This window comes from Balaenoptera acutorostrata, chromosome 16 (genome assembly GCF_949987535.1).
Source record: "Balaenoptera acutorostrata chromosome 16, mBalAcu1.1, whole genome shotgun sequence".
Lineage (NCBI taxonomy): Eukaryota > Metazoa > Chordata > Mammalia > Artiodactyla > Balaenopteridae > Balaenoptera > Balaenoptera acutorostrata.
Window position 1 is genome coordinate 72,552,415 of NC_080079.1, and position 20,426 is coordinate 72,572,840.

At 43.1% G+C, this 20,426-nt stretch overlaps 1 long non-coding RNA gene across 2 annotated transcripts; it reads left to right on the forward strand.

Moving 5' to 3' along the window:
- The first annotated feature begins 268 nt into the window (after positions 1-268).
- Positions 269-16,935, forward strand: LOC103009486 (uncharacterized). Of its 2 annotated transcripts, none has more exons than XR_450269.2 (3): positions 269-505; positions 9,002-9,164; positions 15,421-16,935. It is a non-coding gene; the product is annotated as an uncharacterized LOC103009486 (long non-coding RNA). The 2 variants fall into 2 exon arrangements; XR_450270.2 differs by having other exon boundaries at positions 9,007-9,164.
- Positions 16,936-20,426: the final 3,491 nt, after the last annotated feature.

Genomic DNA, 20,426 nt, shown 5'->3' on the forward strand with positions numbered 1-20,426 from the left:
TGCGCCCTCCCCGCGGAGGCTACCCGCGCTCCCCGGCCGACCTTCCCGGGCGCGAGCCTCCAGAGGCGGGCCCCGCCTCCTCGCGCCTCCAGCCTGCCGGCCAATGGGGAGCCAGACCCGGGCCGGGAGGGAGGGGCTGGGCGGGCCCTGCGCCGGGAACGCCCCCCCCGTCCGCCCCCACCGGGGCGGGGCGAGGCGAGCGGGCGACGCGAGGGGCTGGGGGGGTGGGCAGGGGGCGGTGGCGGCGGCAGCTCCGGCCGGTCCTCTCGCCGGTCGGGACGCGCCGGCGGGACGGCCACCGCAGGCCCCTTACTGACCCTCGGGGGAAAGGGAGGAACCAAGTGGGTGTGAGGGGGACGCAGTGTGCTCTTCCGCCGCCCGAGCCCGTTGACGGTGCGCGGACCCTCCGCGCTCACGTTCCCTTCCGCAGTCGGCGCCCTGCGCCCGGCGCCGGGGAGCTGTCCGCCCCGGTGGTTCTGAATCAGGCGCTGCGGAAACGCTCCAGGTAGGCGGAGGGTCACAATTCCCCGGCTGCTTCTGCGCTGCGGCTGCCCGTGGGTCACGGCGGCCTGCGCCGCTTGCTCCTATAAATACAAGGGCTGTCCGGCTTCCGGGAACCTTGCTGCGATTAGGAGCCGCCCTCACCGGTCCATTTCTGGGGTCAGTCTCCCTTCCTTACCCCTGTAATTTGAGGGTGGCGGCATCTGCAGTTAGGTAGATAGTCATTCGTCATCGTCTTTGACGTTTGACATCTTTTAAATTCAACATATTCAGTACCACCAAAATATTGATTACTCTAACACCAATCTTTCAGTATCTCCTTCCCTCAGACATTTGACACACTTGTCTGTTAAAATATAGCACGATCACCCGGGCTTCAGGGCTCTGATAAATAGAACAGAAAGGTTCCAACTGCCCCTCTTCCATGGACAGGAGTGTGTGGCGGTCATCCTATTGATGGTGGTAGATAGGATCCGTCTGTCTTGTCTTCTTGCGCCCTCTCTCCCTCCCACAAGTAGTGCAATAAGTCACATTGATGTTAATTGGGTCATAAAGTCACTATCACTCTGAAATAAAATAAATCTACAGCAATGTGAGGGCTTACAAATCCTACTGGGTATTAGCTAAATAATTACACAAAATGGAAAGGCATGTTGCTGTTTCTAAGCAGGCATAAAGGATAAAGATGTGGGGACCATTCTGCCATCAACTGAGGTCAATTCTGTCAGGCAGGCAATTTCTGTTCCTGACCTCTCTTCCCAGCCCCCATGTTTCCTCCTCCCAAACCAGAGCCACTGTACAGGCAGAACTTGAAAATCACCGAAAAACAACATATAAGAAGGAAGAGATTCGCATAACATGGCTTGCTATATGGATTGACTGATACATGAGAAGTGTTTGTAAAGCATTTCAACTCCCTTGGAAGAATTATGCCAGAATTATCAGAAAAGAACTGATTTCCAACCTATCTATATACTGTGCCAACCAGCCAAAGAGTTTGAAGAGGGCATGTACGGGTCCTCAGGCTTACCACAAAGGGTCATGTGAAGCATAGACCGAAGATGCAAGGAGCAAAATAAGACTCCATACCTCAAGTACAAATCCTGCAATTAGAAATTGTGTAAGACTCCTGTAAGATTTCATGTTACCTATTAAAAATAATTGAATAGGATCCAGAGGGGTGGATTCTCTAGGAAAGAATTCCTCCTTCTCTTCTTCAGGTAGCCAATGAAAGAGTCAGCAGCTAAGGCAAGTGTGTGTTTTTAAAACAATGGATGGCTTTGCTACCCCTAGGAAGCACAAAACAGAGCAGTGAGAGTCACAAGGATGGACACAGCCTTCCACTGTCCTTAATTTGCATTTGTATGGTACTAATCCCAAGGAAATGCAGGGCCTTTGTGCATTCCTGAGCTCAAAGTGCTTGTAGCTCACACAGCATGTAACAATGGGAAGCGGATTATTTGGTCACAAAAGACTGGAAAATCAAATTGTTACCCCAAAGCTTGTCAAATAAAAATTAGATGACTATTCCTGTTTAGAATCAATGTTTAGCATGTTACCTTGTTTAACCCAGTAAAGTAAAAACCTAGAAAAAGTAAAAACATCCCAGCCTTTAAAGGCAGTGGCTGCTTCGCATTGTGGAGGGAAGAGAGGAAAGGAAGAAAACAATTGGAAAACAAAAGACAAAAAACTTTCCCATCTGCCTGGCAACTTCCTACTTGATGCTACCATGATGATTCTACATCATTAACTTTTATAAGTAACATATTTGTGAGGATAATTACAGAACCAGTGTTACACTAAGATCTTTTAATTTTGAGTCATTTGAAAACATCTTTCAAATAATATAACTTTGTAATATAATGAAGTAATTTTAGGTTAATATTGAGCTTTTGGTTTATAGTCTTCTCAAAGAGCTCCAGGTAGCAAAAGCAATTCATCTGTGTAGGAGATTCCTTAGGTTTTGTTAAACCAGGGGTTCGTACTTTTATGTACCTGGGGCTAGTAGCTGTATTTCATTGAGTCTAGGCCTCCTTTCATGGTATAGTACACTTTTGTTTTATGTATCACCACGAAAGAAAAAATGCTACCATTTAAACTATGATACAGTGTTTTCTTTTCCCTAATAATTTAAATTTAAACATATCAAAAACACCTCTTTTATAATTATTTATATTATCGAATCTAAATACAGATACAGATTTTTATCATGTAACACTCTAATGAGCACATAAAAATATGTTAAAATAATTGGTTAGCCTTTTCCTAAAACTTCGTCTCACTAGTCTTATTTACTTTCTCACTGAGAGTTTTCATTGCCCAGGTTTTCCTCACGGTATGTTCCTCTGAGCCACCTAGAGCCTCTGTCACACCACACTTCTTATAGAAGTGCCCTGAGGTCATCCAAGTTGCTGCCCTCTGTTCTGCATGGCTTAATGCTGGTGTTTGTTTGTCTTATCCAAGGTTTTCATACAATAACCAGCTTTATTTTCCTTCTTTAATTGGTCATCAAAAGGTCCTCAGCCTAAAGTACCGAGGGGAATAGACAGCCAGGCGTGCCCTGGAATCGTAACCTTGCTGACACAGGCTCAGGCTATGTAGGAATTCCCACTTGCTCACCACCAACTACAAGACGATTCCTGATGTTTGAGATGTGAAATGTGAGAGAGAGAGAGAGAGAGACAAAAAGTGAATATCTTAGAATAATAAAATATGGTGTATATTTCTTCCTGTCGGTACTTTTACAATTTTTATTTTGCAAATGGCCAAGCTGCTGCAGGGAATGGAAATACACCAGAGACTGGCCTGGCCAGCCCCAGACTGCACAGGCCAAGTCAGGCTTGGGAAGTCTATGTGTTGCTGGGTCACCGTGGGCAGAGAAGGCAGAGATGGAGTTGGGGCAGCTGCTGCCTCTCCCCACATGGCCTTCATCACCCAAAAGGAGGGGGCTAGAGCTGAAAAGGAGCTCCTGGAACCGAGAGGAAGGAAGAGCCACAGCTGCCGAACCATGGCCAGTATGTAGGGGGAGGAGGTTGAAGGCAAGTGTACGTGGCAAGGTGTGACTTTTGGGGTCATATCTGACATAGGGACCTAAAGATTAACCTTGCTCAAAATGATTTTATATGAGGAATTTATCTAGGAGTCAACCCAAAGAGGCAGAGAAAGAATGATACAGTGTAACACTATAGGAAACTATGGGGAAAAAAATCCCCTTCTGGGATTGAGATGCCCTGACATTTCCATTGCTTGCTTGCTTGATTGATTCATTCACTAATTCATCAAAAATGTACTGAGTACCTACTATGGGCCAAGCTCTCTTATAAGCACTGAGAATAAATCAGAAAAACAAAATCTGTTTTTATAGCACTTACATTCAAGTAGAGGGGGAGAAGAGAAACAAATAAATAAATATGTAATACGTCAGTTGTTGATAAGGGGTTAAAAAGTAGAGGGGCAGAGATCATGGTAATTGTGGTGGTGGTGATAATGGGGTGTGTGTGTGTGTGTGTGTGTGTGTGTGTGTGTGTGTGGTGGCGGACATTGCTCTGGTAGAAGACACTGGGGCAGATCCTTGAGAGAGCAAGTCCAGTGCATTCAGGAAGAGGACACAAGTGCAGTGTCCCCGAGGTGTGTGCACACTAGCTGTACTCAGTGAACACTAAGGAGTCTGGTGCAGCTGAGGCAGAGAGCACTGAGGGAAGTGTAGGAGATGAAACTGCAGAGGAAGTTGGCTGTTAAATCTTGTAAGACTGGATTTTGAGTGAAATGGGGAGCCACTGGCGAGCTGAAAGCAGAGAAGTAACAAGATCTGACTTGTATTTTAAGTGGATCGCTCTAGCTGCTGAGTGGAAAATAAACAGGAGCAGAGCAAAGATGGAATCCGGAAGACCAGTTAGGATACCACTGCAGTAGTCCAAGATGAAGAAAAAGGGTGTTATGGAACAGAGTGGTAGTGATGGAGGTGATGAGAACTGCTCAGGCTGAGAATATATTTTGGAGATAAAACCCACAGCTTTTACAGAAGAGTTAAAAGCAGACAGTGAAAGAGATGAGTCGAGAATGATTCCATAGTTTTTTACTTGAGCTACTGCAAGAGCAGCAGGATTGGAGGGAAAGAATAAGAACTTGGTTTTGAACGTGTTGGATTTAACACATCTAAGTGGATCTGGAAAGCAGGCAGTTGAAGAGAGGAATCTGGAATTCAAGGCTCAGGCTTGGACTGGAGCTAGAAATGTGGGCGTCATCAGTAGGTCGATGGTAGCTAGTGGACAAGATCACCCAAGGATTAGGAGGTCTGAGGAGCACACTCATATTTATTTATTTAAGTTTTGCATTTTTTGTATTTTATTATTCCTTTAAATTAATTTTTATTGGAGTATAGTTGCTTTACAATGTTGTGTTAGTTTCTACTGCACAGCAAAATGAATCAGCCATACACATGCATTTATCCCCTCCCTTTTGGACTTCCTTCCCATTCAGGTCACCACAAGTGCATCAAGTAGAGTTCCCTGTGGTATCTATTTTATACATAGTATCAATAGTGTATATGTGTCAATCCCAATCTCCCACACACTCATATTTAGACGTGAGGGAAATGAGAAGAAACCACCAAAGGGACTGAGAATTCAGAAACCTGAGACAAAGCAAAGTTTTAGAGGCTAAGCGTGTATTCTGAAGAAGGTGTAACTGTCAAATGCTGCTGAGGGATCTAGTAAGATGAGGGCTGAGAATTAATCACTGGGTTTTGACAACGAGGGGATGAAACTGTGATGGGAGTGGATTTCAGAAAATGAGAGAAGAAATTTGGGGATTGAGTAAAGACAAAGTTTGAGGAATTTTGCTGCAAAGAGAGGAGAGAAAAGGGAGGTGGCAAAGGTGGGTTTGGGATTGGAGAAGCGATTTCTTAAAATCAAGAGAAGTTTGAACAGTTGTGGACATGATTCAGTAGAAAGGATACAAGGGAGATGCTGGAGAGAGAGGGAGTGGTGGCTAAACGAAGCCCTTGGTTGCTCGAATGGTGATGGGCTGGAATGCAGAAGCGGAGGGGTTGGTCTTCTCTCAGAAGGGAGAGAAGGCCCCATGCAGGTAGATTTGGTGAGAGTCAGTGGGCGTTTTTCCCTTACTGATTGGATTTTCTCAGGGCAGTCATCAGAAGGCTGATCAGCTGTGTCTGAGGAAGGGGTTGGTCCTCAATCTTGGCTGTACACGAGAGTCACTTGGAGAATTTTAAAAGCACATTCATAGCAAGGCCCCCTGTTCTATCTACACAATTAAATCAGATTTTCTGGAGATGGGACCTGGGCACTGGTGCTTTTTACAGGCTTCCAGGTGATTCAAAGGTGCGGCCAGAGTTGAGGATCCCACGGTTAGGGGTTTGAGGAAAGAAGGTGTGAAATAGTTCTCTAGGGGCGCGGGGACTCAGTCGACTAGAGATATACTGTTGGATTTGTGGTCGAGAATTTACTGTGAAACCTGCCAGCATGGTTGTATTTTTCTCCGACTACGTTCAGCTGCCAGGAAGAGACACGGGGTTGACAGACTGTTGGGTTTTACCCAGGTGGGATTTTGCCAGGTGTGTGTGATGGAGGGTGACAGCACAAGAGGGTGATTTTAATGACAGACCTGGAATCCATCAAGTGAGAATTTGGGGAAAGATTAAGGGACGTTAAAAAGGGGTTGGGTAAATGGCTTTTTAATCACAGGAATTTTTTTCTCTTCTGAGTGGTTTAGATCATTAATATTTCCACAGAATAATCTAAGGCAGCTAGACCCCTGCAAAGCATCACAAACAACTCTGATCAGTGTTTCCACCTACCTTTTATTCCCAGGGTTTGAAATAAATTTTTTTCCACACGTGAACATATGAGACATTTAGAGAAAAGAAAAATAAAATACAAATTGGAAGTTAGCTTTTCACATTCTTAGAAAATGGTATAGTTTATGGAGTCAGGGCTGAGTCCAAAGCCCTTCCCACAATTTTGTACTTTTGTCTAGTTCCTTTCCCTTCTCCTCTGGAGACATTTTCCCCTCTTTTAGCACACCCAACCCACCCACCCCCAACTTGTTCTCCGACCAAAGAAAGAGATCTGATATGAACACCATCCCTAAAACTCATTTGCTTTTAAAGAAGAAACTGCAGTGAGAGGTTGTTGTTTAACACAAGATAGTGAAGTACTTAGTCGTAGAAACTCAGATATGCTAAGAAACAGGGAGAAATGCTCCCTGGAAGAGAGGGGACCTTCTCCACGTTCCTAAATTCACAAACCTATAGCGGACGCTGACACAACTCGAAGTGTAAACTGGCTTTTCAGGGTCAGGTGCTGTCTGGATTACTGAACTGGTAATGTCTCAGGTTTGGTTCTGGGGATGTGCTGTGCAGCCTGGTGACTATAATTAATAACACTATATTGTATATTTGAAAGTTGCCAAGAGGGTAGATCTTAAAATTTCTTGTGAAAATATTGTAACTATGGATGACAAAACTGATGCTTAGAGAGGTGATTTTCCACGGCCATACGAGTAATCTATGAGGAGGTCAGAATTATAACTCAGACCGTCCAATTCCAGGCTGAATTCTGTTTGACTGTGACCTGCTCCGACCCCACTTCCATCTGGGGACAAAAGCAGCAGTACCTAAACCACAGTGGCCGTGCATGAGAGGTGACTGCTGGCGTCAATTATTTATATGCAGGGTGGAAGGGCTGCCTCGTATGTTCTGCTCAGCTCCTTCCTCTGCCCAGGAAAGTATCCGTCTTTCAAACCATCAGTATTAATTGTTGTTCAGAGATGAATTACGCTGCAGGGGTCACACGCAGTGTACTATGTCGTCCATATTTCTTTCAGAAGACCTAAATAGCATTCACTTGGCGACAAGGAGGAATGACGGGGGTCGCGGGGCAGGGGAGAATGTTCAGAAGGACTCCCAGAGGTATTTCTGGACCAGTAACGATCACTAGCCCTTATGTTACTCTTGGCGTCATTTTGCTGATTCTTGAAATACATCAGTTTGCCCTAAGATCACGTGGCCCCTCATAATAATCAAAAGCTGCCAGGGTGGGTCAACATGTTACCCCATATGTTGTGATTCTGCAGTTTGAGTGTATTTCTCAGGCTCTTTCCTGAACATGCTGTTATAAGGGGAATAGTGACAGGTGGGCAGACATGTGACAAGTGACGGTATCCGGTGGGAGGGCGCCTAGGACACTGGCAGGAAGGAGAAGCCAGTGCTTTCTGCTGACCTGAACATTTCCCAGGAATGCCCGCACCCTCTGCAGCTGAGACCTCTGCTCTCAGGCTTCTGCCCAGCCAGGGCCAACAGGGCTCTTGCTAAGGGCCCTTTGTTTGGCCCAAGAAGAAACACCAATCAAGACTTCTCCTCCCTTCATCTTCTGGCTTTGTCTCCCTGGCCAGAGACTTGGCCGAAGCACCCATTTGGGCTTCTAGGCTGAGGCAAGAGGCCACGTACAGAGCGAATAACGTTAGGCAAGTGTTGGACTTCACTGAACCTTGATTGTAACACCTGAAAGGTGGGGCATGTGTGAGGACTAATTAAGACAATGTTGAATTGTTATCATGGAATTGAGGAAAATCTCTTGAATGCAGTGCATTCCATCTTACCAAAATAGTGGGCAAATCATATTTCAAATAATATTTGAATTTTATATATGTAAATATAGAAATGTGTATATATGTATATTAACACAGAAATACATGTATTATGTATATTTATATTTAGCTTGAGATGCAGCACTACCCTCCTGAGCAATGGAACAAGGGCAGGTTTTTGCGGTGATTCACCAAATGGTCCGACCCAATAGAAAGGCCAGCCTTGCACCACGTTATAGGGGAAAGCCTGGGGATTGGGAGGGGACCGAAAATACTGAGTGAAGAGAGTCAATTAGTATTGAAAAAACACCAACCCACCACAGCAGTAAAGCATTGGACATATTTCTTTAGTTTCGACTCCAGTGTCCAAAGCCTGAAGGTCCTTGGGGAGGGGCAATGGAGAGAGAGGCAGGGTGGACTTCACGGTGGGCAACACTTGCAGTTGCACAGGGTGTCGCCTCCGAAAGGCCCCTCTCCCAGAACACCCCACCCCCAGAAGGGCCCCCCTCCAAAAGGCTCCACCCCCAGAAGGGCCTGCCTCCAAAAGGCTCCACCCCCAGAAGGGCCCACCTCCAAAAGGCTCCACCCCCAGAAGGGCCCCCTCCAAAAGGCTCCACCCCCAGAAGGGCCCGCCTCCAAAAGGCTCCACCCCCAGAAGGGCCCGCCTCCAAAAGGCTCCACCCCCAGAAGGGCCCCCCTCCAAAAGGCTCCACCCCCAGAAGGGCCCACCTCCAAAAGGCTCCACCCCCAGAAGGGCCCACCTCCAAAAGGCTCCACCCACAGAAGGGTCCACCTCCAAAAGGCTCCACCCCCAGAAGGGCACCACGCTAGATTTAATGCTCTGCTGTCCCTTGAAGTTCTTAGTAATTTTATTTTTGAACTTGTGTTTTGTGAGGGAAGTGGATGGGACAACGGAGCACGTACGTGAGCAGAGGAGACGGCCCACGTGCATGTCCATGGTTTCTTACCTTCTCGTTTGCATAGAGCGGTCGCCCTGCCTGTGAGCACAGCATTGAAGTGGACATGCTATGCTCGTTGACACTCAAAGTGAGTACAAGGTAAGCACTCACGTCGATGACCACGCACCCTTTCCCCGCAAACCAGAGCTTGCTTTAATCACAGAGGGCGATGGCCTTTTGCGAACAACCAAGCACCTTTCTCACTCACGTTATTTCTCTGTTAACCGACCACTAAAGCTGAAAACAGTGACATAAAAGGAAAGGGAAAGAAAAGCAGCCTCCTGTTCCTGAACTGTGTTCAGCTGTTCCTTATTCAACAGTAAGATGATGGGTAGGAGGGTTGGTAGCAGATGTGTGTCAAGTGGAATGAGCTAGGCTTGTGCAGGATTTCCACTGTTCCGGTGAGAACAAGATACTTGTGCACCTACCAGCTGTGAAATAGGAACTGTGAGTTCCCATACAAATTATTTATAACTGGCATTGTCCAATATAAAGATGAATGGTAAAATTCGTGTGAATAATTAAATTATTTACTTATATTGACATTAAATAGCAAATAAAAACTACCATCCACAACAAGGAGAGACCATGGAGGACAGGAGCTTTCTGTTTTAGTACCTTTAACAATGCTTTTGTTCAAGCTTTTGAGCAAAGACCCCAACATTTTCATGTTGCACTGGGCCTGCAAATTATGTAGCCAGCCCTGGGAACACCTGTGCAGTGTCTCGAAGGCCCATTGGGGTAAATGTCATGAACCTCCTGCCCTGACACAGTAGCATAACACAAGCTCCCCCATATTGAAGCAAAACTTTTGGGTAAAAAGGGGGACTCCTCAAATTGAAAGAGACCATTTCTGAAACAGCTGTATTCGTTTGCTCTGGCTGCTGTAACAAAGTACCACAGACTGGATGGCTTAGACATTTACTTTTTCACAGCTCTGGAGGCTGGAAGTCCAAGATCAAGGTGTCAGTAGGATTGGTTTCTTCTGAGGTGCTCTCCTCGGCTGGCCCATGGCCATCCTCTCCCTGTGTCATTAAATGGCTGTCCTTTGGACTGTATCGTCTGTGTCCGAATCGCCTTATCATATTGGATCAGGGCCCAACCTAATGACTCCATTTTACATTAATCACCTTTTTAAAGGCCCTCTCTCCAAATACGGTCACATTTTTTTTTTTAAAGAATTTCACTTATTTATTTATTTATTTATTTTTGGCTGTGTTGGGTCTTCGTTTCTGTGCGAGGGCTTTCTCTAGTTGTGGCAAGCGGGGGCCACTCTTCATCGCGGTGCGCGGGCCTCTCACTATCGCGGCCTCTCTTGTTGCGGAGCACAGGCTCCAGACGCGCAGGCTCAGTAGTTGTGGCTCACGGGCTTAGTTGCTCCGCGGCATGTGGGATCTTCCCAGACCAAGGCTCGACCCTGTGTCCCCTGCATTGGCAGGCAGATTCTCAACCACTGCGCCACCAGGGAAGCCCCATACGGTCACATTTTGAGGTCCTGGGGGTTAAGGCTTCAACATATGAAATTGTGGGGACACAATTGAGCCCATGACAACTGGCAAAACTGGATTCAAAAAAGAAATTTACACATTTAAAAAGAAGTAAAATCATATTTTTTGTGCCCCTTAGTTGATAGACTGAGATGTATTTGCAGCCTTGCAGTGAAACATTCTTTGGAACGAACAATAGAGCTTCCCTGTAATTCCACACATCTGCAGTCAAAACAGACCCTGACCAAGGCTTCCTGATTTGGGATTTGGCCACTCTCTGTTCAGTGGCAACAGAGACCTGGGGCTTTTCTTTTGTTCTAGCAGAAAATCAGCAGGAAGAGGAATTAAGCACTTAGACATCTCGGTGGTGTCTGTTTTTAATCATACTCTATTCAGCCATCCAAACCTAACTAAGCTCTTGGCTTCATAGAGGAGGGATGATGTTAGTTATATGTCATTGGTCACAATGTGCCTTTTTAAAATTATTGTTACTATTTGTGTTATTTTTAGGTATAAGAGACAAGCTTTATCTTAGCTCAGGTTGCTATAACAAAAATTACTGTAGATTGAATAGGTTAAACAACAAACATCTATTTCTCACAATTCTGGAGGCTGGGAAGTCCAAGATCAAGGCACCAGCCAATTTCTTGTCTGTCTGAGGGCCCGCTTCCTGGTTCATAGTGCCCATCTTCTCACTGTACCCTCACGTGGTGGAAGGGGTGAGGGATCTCCCTGGGGTCTCTTTTATGAAGGCGCTAATCCTTTTCAGGCAGGCTCCACCCTCGTGACACAAGCACCTCCCAAAGGCCCCGCCTCCCAACACCATCACCTTGGGCGTTAGGTTTCAACATAGGAATTCTGGCGGGGACACAAGCATTCAATCTATAGCAGGATTCATTGAGCATCTTCTCTGTCTAAGGCACTAATAATTGGCAAAATTAGCCATTCCCCCACGGCCTTTGAAGAGAGAGCCATTCTCCACTTTGTCTTCCTTGAGAGCTTTTTTCCAGGGGGAATCCTGAAAAATTCAGAAAGGATCCAGAAGAAACCCACTGACAGCTGGCTGAATCATTCTTCCTAGTAGAGCAGAATTTATCCGAAAACAGGTTCATCTTGGATATCCAGGCAAAGAGACTGCTTTAAAGTCATCCCAAATTATGTTTTGTTATTATGAATAATAGTAACTGTAATAGCAATACGACGCACCAGGTGCTGCTGTGCACCTGAGCTACTCTCTCAGCATCCTCACCGCAGCCCGCTGGCAGTGACGCTATTCTCATCTCCAGATTAAGGATGAGTGCCAAGTCCTGGGAGAAGTCCCACGACTCTCCCCAGATCACATCACTACCAGGGAGACGGCTGGATCTGCACCCACTTTGATTCCAGAGCCTGTGTTGGCACACATGGGCTACACTAGCTGTTCAGTACACGGGGCTGCTGATCGGGGCAGAGGGGAGACAGCAAGCTCCTGGGGCCACCCTTTTCCCCACACCCTGGCCGTGACTGCCTGAGTTGGGGGTGAGGTCTGGATGCAGAAAGGGGTGGATTTCAGGGAGCAGATGTGGCGGTAAAGGGGCTCACAGAATGGACACAGGGAGCCAGGACTGGGGAAGACGTCTGTAGACTGGGTCTATAGAGCAAAGGTCTCCAAACGTTCGTGACTGCACGCCTTTCGTTCTCAAAAAAAGGTGTTTTTTTTTTTTTTTGAGAACATACCAGCAATGTAAGCATATTTATTTGTGTATGCATACTTATTTACAAGTTATAAACTTATACTGCTGCACTAAATTACTATGTGCATTATAAATGGTATACAAAAGATAAACATTTAAAAGGATGACATGAAAATTAAATACAAATAAAACTTCTAATATTTTCTTCCTGCTCCATACTAGACTATCTTTCAAACCTCACTTGGGAGAACACTTTTCAAAAGAGAGGTAGGGCACTTCGATTTTTACCATTAAATCCCAGGATTAATATGGAAAGTGGGAAAAGAGCTTGATTTTTAAAGAAACACGCTGACGGTGAATAAAGATGGAAGCCAGTCAGTTCCGGGCCTGCCTGTCCGTGATGCAGCATTCATCCGAGTCTCGAAGCTGCAGCTCTAGGACCAGCCCTCTCCTCCCTGACTCGCCAACTCAAAGCTTGAAAAACATCTTTCACTTAAAATCAACATCATCACAAAATTCTTTTAGCCATTAGTGCTCCCAATATCAAAGTCCATGTTTGCGGCCTCCTTCCAACAAAACGAAACTGACAAACCAACCCTTAGGGAGAACGCATTACTTTCTTGGGAGGAGGAAACAGAAACATAGCACATGACAACGAGGTTAGCAGAGAGCTGATCACCCCCAGAGGGCTGACGGTATAGAGGAAAACAGAGAGATGTAGCATCAGAACTGAGCAGGTTGTAGAATCTGACCCAGCAACTTCCCGTGGAGAGGAGAGCCCTGTGAGGGCCCTGGAGCCCCCGGGACTGGGCAGCTGTTCCCCCTTCCCCCGGGGGAGAAGAAGACAAAAGGGATTTACTCTCCAGTAACCATGGCAATGAATGGATGCGGTAGGTTAGGTAGATGTCTGGATACCTGAAAAAGTCAGGGAGGTCCTTGTCCCGCCATCTTGTCAGCATTATGCGCAAGGCTCCCTTTTAATGCAATGGCGAGTGAGTTGATGGACGAATCTGACCGCTGGCTGCGTGTAAAATGGTTCAGGTTGTGCATGCCAGCGGCTCCCACCACCGAGGGGATGCCCTTAACATTGCAGATATCTTCAGTATTTTGAAAATTTAAAAATGTTATTAAGTTTTGACTCCAAAGATGGGCAATTTATTGCTTATTATGACAATTTTTTGGTAGAGGGCATAAAACCGTCTTCATTTCTTATTAAAATCAGTATGTTACAACAATTTTCTGAAAGATGGAAACACAGTGCCCCCTTCCAGCTGGGTCCGTACCCAGGCATATCATACGTATTGGCCTTGCAATAGAGCCTAGCGTTTGCAAAACATGGGCACTTCTCAATACAAAGACTTTTGCTGATGTTCATATAGAAAACATTCCCAAACCTGGTCCAGGTTGCAGATGAAACCTTCACTATCATTGACAAGGCACAGAAGAAAGGTTTCCTACAGGCAGTCCATGGTTATGGAAGAAATTAACCCTGCAATTTGTGACTGATTTCAAAGGCTCTAAAGACGTGGTGGGTGCCCAGGCAGAGCTGTCACTCTTCCAGAGGCAGCAGGTATGGGAGAGATAGTGAAAGAGATGTCAGGAAGCTCCTAAAAATCTCCTGCTGCGGGATTACTGACCACTGAGCTTGAGGAAGACCATGGCAAAGACCTGGAGGAGCATGAGACCAAGCCCTTGGACGCTGCTGGTTTAAAATTCCATGAGTGGCGCTATCCCTGTTCTTAACATGAGGCCAGAGGACGGAAAGCCTTGCTTTAAAAATGGCCTCATGCCTCTTTAACACCCTACAAAGAAATTTATACACATAAGTGCTGACAGTGTAAGCAGAGCTTCGCTGGCAATTTTTTCTCTATATAGTGTCACCCACCTCCTCTGAAGATTTATCAGCATCCAGGAGCATCTACAGCAGCAGCTTCTCGAGTTTTGTCAGCTCCAAGTGTCTACCTCACTTGGTGAGCTGCATTGCAGGAAATTGCCCTAATATATCGTAAGCATTTTCTCTAGTAGATCCATTTATCGCTGTTTGTAATTTGCTGTGCTATATTGCAAATGTAAAATTGCATGCAAACCTACGGGAATACAGAGCAAGTGTTGGTTAACACCATGTTCATTGTGAGGTGATAGGGAAGCAGTGTTCAAAGCATTTATATCCCTTTGTGTGTTTGCTACTTACATGAAAGCATTTCACTGTGTTTTAGTTGTCTTAGGAAGTTGGTTATGGATTTTCTGTTGACGTATAATGTATAGTAAATTTTCCCGTTGAAAATAATGGGGGAACAGATTACTTTTTGTTGTTGTTGTTCAGAACATTTGAGTGTCAAGAATGGATTAACTAATGTCAAGTGGGAGATGGTTCTGCTTTCATTATGAAATAAAAACAAGTTGGTAAAGGAAAGATCTTTTTGCCCAAACAATTTCTCAAATAAACTGCTCTAGGCAAAGAGCTGCTTTTCTGATTCATTTACTGACTGTGGCTATCTTCAAGTGAAAAATAATACACCATTAATATTAGATACTGGCTAAATTTAATCTTTGAATTTGATTCGTTGTTCATATCTTCTGGAATTGTTTGCTAAAAACAGAATGGTATTTTGAGTTCCCAGTTTAAATCTGTAAGTATTTTTATTGTGATACAAATCATTTTTAATAGCTAATATTCATTTGTCATTAATAAGCCACAAAGTATTACATAGAAATAAGTTAGAAGTTACTACAAAATGGTCCACTAATTGTACTATAGCAGTTACTTTCAATGATATGGAAATTTTGTTGGTATATAAATTGCCTACTTGTTACGTATATTATTACTTTAAATTACGTTTACTTATTACTTTAAAATGTTATTACATATTACTTTAAAATTTTATAAATTCTAAGTTAAAATACTACCAAACACAAAGACTGAATCTAGTAAAAAATAATTTGAGCCAGGCCTACAACTTTGCTTCAAATGTGCATGGAAAACACAGTGGATTAAAGGAAGATACTTAAAGCATATTCTGGGACATTCCCTTCTTCTGTACGTTATTAATTTTTATTTTGAAATGATACAAAAACTCAGATAATGAGGAACATTTTCCCTAAGCCATTTGAGAGTTCATTGATAAGCTTGATGTATCATCACTCCTGAATACTTTAGTGTGTATTTCCTACAAATGAGAATGTTCTCCTCCACAGCTACCACACAGCATCAAAATGAGGAGATTCGCCTGGGTACAGCACTACCATTTCATGCACAGAGCCCACGTGCATTCTGTCACCTGTCCTGATAACCATGACGGGATGCAGGGAGCTGTCAGTCTCCATCTCCTTCAGGCCGCAGCAGCCCTCGGTCATTCCTTCACTTTCAGGACCTTGACACTTCTGAAGATTACAGGCCAGTTATGTTCTAGAATGTTCCTCGGTTTGGGTTTGTCTGATGTTTCCTCAAGATTGGATCCAGGTTATGTGTCTTTGGCAGGAATAACACAGTAGTGATGCTGTGCTTTTCTCCCTGCATCCTAGGAGGTGGCGTAGGATTTTGATTTGCCCCATTACTGGCAATATTACCTGTGATCATTTGATTAAGGTAGAGTGTGCCAGTCTTCACTGCAAAGTTACATTTTTCCCTTTTGGAATTCAGAATTATTTAGTAGAGTGGTATTTTAACATGATATAAGTATCCCATTCCTCTTTAAGCATTTAATTTATTATTTATTTTTTGTATTTGTATGGATGCACGTTTTCCAATTTGTTGAATGGAGTGCAATCTGTTACCTCCATTATTTATCTTGATGTTCATGTTGTCCCCAATCTGACCAGTAGGGGGGGCCCTTCAAGCTGACTTTGGGGTTCTTTTGACATGTCCCATCATTCTTTGAGCACTTCAGCGCAGCAAGGTGTTCCAGGTTTGTACTTTCCCTGCCCAGCCCTAGAATCAGTTAACTTCTCCTGGTGCCTTTAAGTGGAGAAAGCAATTTAGAAGCCAAGATCTGCACCCTAGGTGTGCTCATTGCTACTGAGATGTCATTGTTTCCAAGCAATTTATTGAACAGTGCTACATATATGTATGCATGTAAATATGTCTGTGTACACATGTATGCATACATGTGTGTTTTGGAGCAAACACAAACACATTTCCATTTGTATTTACTTCTATATATCTATATATTTTGGACTTGAGTTCCTACGGTTCTTTCAATCCCAATTCAATACACAGGTTTAATTCTAGTTCTTTTCCCCTTTCCATATTTGTAACCACCTTCTCCAAATGTAAGAAACCTGGGTCCCATTATCCTTAATATACTAACATGGTTTGATCAGTTCCCCTGTTCATAACTAGTCTTGCATCTTCCCTGCCCAATGTCCTCCTCACCTCGTGCTGGCTCAGGTTCTCGGGGCTGCACCGCCCCCCACTCACGTGGACACCCTCCTCAGCCTGCTCAGACTCTGACGACCAGCCCGGCTTCCCTCCACGGGGACTCCTTCTTTTCCCTGTGCACTAGGCTGCTACCCCAAACCACCCCGTGTGGGTCAGAGACCCCACGCCAGGCTGCCCCACAGAGGGAAGCTCTTTTCACTCTGTTTGGGCTGCGACACCTCACCTGCACATTCTTTAAACTTAGCAGGAAATGCACATTTACCAAACATAAATTTGAAATATTGTTGGATACGTGGTGGGAAAGTTGAGCTGATGCCTGCATGCTATGAAAAGTCAACTAGAAGCTGTACATAATTTTGTGTTAGAAATTCTCAATGTCCAATAAAGACATAAATTCTGGATTTCAGCCAAAGGTGTACTTTTAAAAAATCTACTTTTGAATGTATTTGTTCAGGACTAATTTGGCATGGTGTTTGAAGAAAAATTAGTATAATTAGCAAAGAGTTATAGGAACTAAAATTCCATGTACATAATAATCCCAAAAGCATTGCAGGGATTTAGAAATATTTTGAAGAAAAACAAAGAGGCAGTATTTATATTTTATTTTTTTAAATTGAAGTATAGTTGATTTACAATGTTGTTTTAGTTTCTGGTGTACAGCAAAGTGATTCATGTATGTATATACACACACACACACACATACACACACACATACACATATATATCTTTTCCATTACATATGTATGGATATATATATCATATATATATATCATTTCCATTCCATATTCTTTTCCATTATGCTTTATTACAAGATATTGTATATAGTCCTCTGTGCTATAGGGTATAGTGGTGTGTATCTGATAATCCCAAACTCCTAATTTATCCCTCCACCCCCTGTCTCCTTTGGTAACCATAGTTTGTTTTTTATGTCTGTGAGTCTGTTTCTGTTTCATAAATAAATTCATTTGTGTCATATTTTAGATTACACATATAAGTGATATCATATGGTATTTGTCTTTGACTTACCTTACTTAATATGATAATCTCTAGGTCCATCCATGTTGCTATAAATGGCATTATGTCATTCTTTTTGATGGCTGAGTAATATTCCATTGTGTTGATGTACCACATCTTCTTTATCCATTCATCTGTCCATGGACATCTAGGTTGCCTCCATGTCTTGGCTATCGTAAATAGTGCTGCTATGAACATGTATCTTTTTGAATTATAGTTTTACAGTTTTGTCTGGATACATGCCCAGGAGTGGGATTGCTGGATCATATGGCAACTCTACTTTTAGTTTTTTGAGGAAACTCCGTACTGTTTTCCATAGGGGCTGCACCAACTTACATTCCCACCAACAGTGTAGGAGGGTTCCCTTTTCTCCACACCCTCTCCAGCATTTATTGTTTATAGACTTTTTGATGATGGCCATTCTGACTGGTGTGAGGTGGTACTTCATTGTAGTTTTGATTTGCATTTCTCTAATAATTAGCAATGTTGAGCATTTATTTCATGTGCCTGTTGACCACCTGTGTATCTTCTTTGGAGAAATGTCTGTTTAGGTTTTCTGTCCATTTTTTGATTTTTTTTTTGTTGTTGTTATTGAGATGTATGAGCTGTTTGTATATTTTGGAAATTAAGCCCTTGTCAGTTGCATCATTTGCAAATATTTTCTCCCAGTCTGTAAGTTGTCTTTTAGTTTTGTTTATGGTTTCCTTTGCTGTGCAAAAGCTTATAAGTTTGATTAGGTACCATTTGTTTCTTTTTGCTTTAAGTCTTTAAGCCATTTTGAGTCTGTTTTTGTGCACAGTGTGAGGGTATATTCTAACTTCATTGATTTACATGCAGCTGTCCAACTTTCCCAGCACCACGTGCTGAACAGACTGTCTTTTCTCCATTGTATATTCTTGCCTCCTTTGTCGAAGATTAATTGTCCATAGGTGTGTGGGTTTATTTCTGAGCTCTCTATTCTGTTCCATTGATCCATATGTCTGTTTTTGTGCCAATACCACACTGTTTTGATTACTGTAGCTTTGTAGTATTGTCTGAAGTCTGGGAGGGTTATGCCTCAGCTTTGTTCTTTTCCCTCATGATTGCTTTGGCATTTCTGGGTCTTTTATGGTTCCATATAAATTTTACGATTATTTGTTCTAGTTCTGTGAAAAATGTCATGGGTAATTTGAAACGGATAGCATTAAATCTGTAGAATTGCTTTGGATAGTATGCTCATTTTAACAATATTAATTCTTCCAGTCCAAGAGCATGAGATGATTCTTTGAATCATCTTCAATTTCCTTTATCAATGTTTTATGGTTCTCAGCATAAGGAGGTTTTCACCTCCCTGATCAGGTTTATTCCTAAGTATTTTTTTTGGATGTGATTTTAAGAGAGATTGTGTTTTTACTTTCCCTTTCTGATATTTCATTGTCAGTGTAAAGAAATGCAACTGATTTCTGAATGTTAATCTTGTATCCTGCTACCTTGCTGAATTCATTTATCAGTTCTAGTGGTTTTTATATGGAGTCTTTAGGGTTTTCTATATATAGTATTATGTCATCTGCATATAATACATTTTTACCTCAAAGAGGTAGCATTTATAAAATATATATTATTGATACTAAACAACTTACAGATCTCCTACACTGATGCAAGAAATATTAGAAAAGGTATAGTGAAATCCCATTTAATCTCCAAATCCCATGATCATCCCAACTTTAATCCAAAATTAATTTGAAAGTAAAATTCTTTTTTCTATATTTGTTACAACAGTACCATCTTTCAAAGATAGGTTTATGATACTGAGTATCATGACCTTCTCAGCAATTTAGATGCCATGTATTTGAGAATGATAATGACCATGGAGTACTCTACTATGCAATTTATGAAAGAAATAGATTGGATATATATAAACAATGTGATATTGATGAATATCAACAAAAGAAGAGCTAAAACGTCAGGTTACTTTCTAAAATCCAGTATGGCATCTGATAGTATATTTTAATATTTTTGCAGCAACAGCTTATCAGATGCCTTTCTGCATACTTATGTAGCTTTCAGGATATATTTAACTCTGCCAATATGATTTCTCAGAATTAAAGCTTATTTTAAAAGACTCAAAGCCTAAAATGTCACAAGATAGACAGGCAAATCTTGCAACTATTTCTCCAGGAAACAAGGTATTGGGACAAGTAAATGTCACCATGAAAGCAAGATATTGAGTGTAATCATTTTATGGTCTGGTGACTTGAGTTTCTAATCAATTGTGACTCAGTTTTCCATTTTCAATAATTTTATATGCAATAATTGAATTTACAAAATCTATATAGGTTGATATTATTTTGATAATTATTATTACTGAGAAACAACTAACTTAGGAATTATAGGTCTTTACCTATGAAAGAAGCTCTCTCTGAATTTAGAGGTGTCACGGGAACCCACACCAGCCTTGTGTCCTGGGTGACCCCCAGCTCTGGTTATGGTGATCTCTGCAGGAGAGAGGGACCCTCCACTTCACCTCTTACTACTTTTAGGTCAGGAGGGGGCTGTATTTTTGACCCCCTAGTTTCAGTGTTCCTCAGTTTAGGGAGGTTTCCCTCACCCACCTTAGCCTAGAAAAATCACTGCTTAACCTGTGGGTCATGGATTTTATGTGCTTCACTTAGGGTCCTCCAAGACTTGTAGGCCAGTTTGCAGGCCCGGTCTCTGCTCCCAGACCACCCTATTCTTAGTTAGCAACTACAGGAGAACGTTCTCTAAATGTGCTACAGGTCAGGGCTTCGGCTTCTTTGGCTTTGGTATTTCCACAGAGGGTTACCCAGTT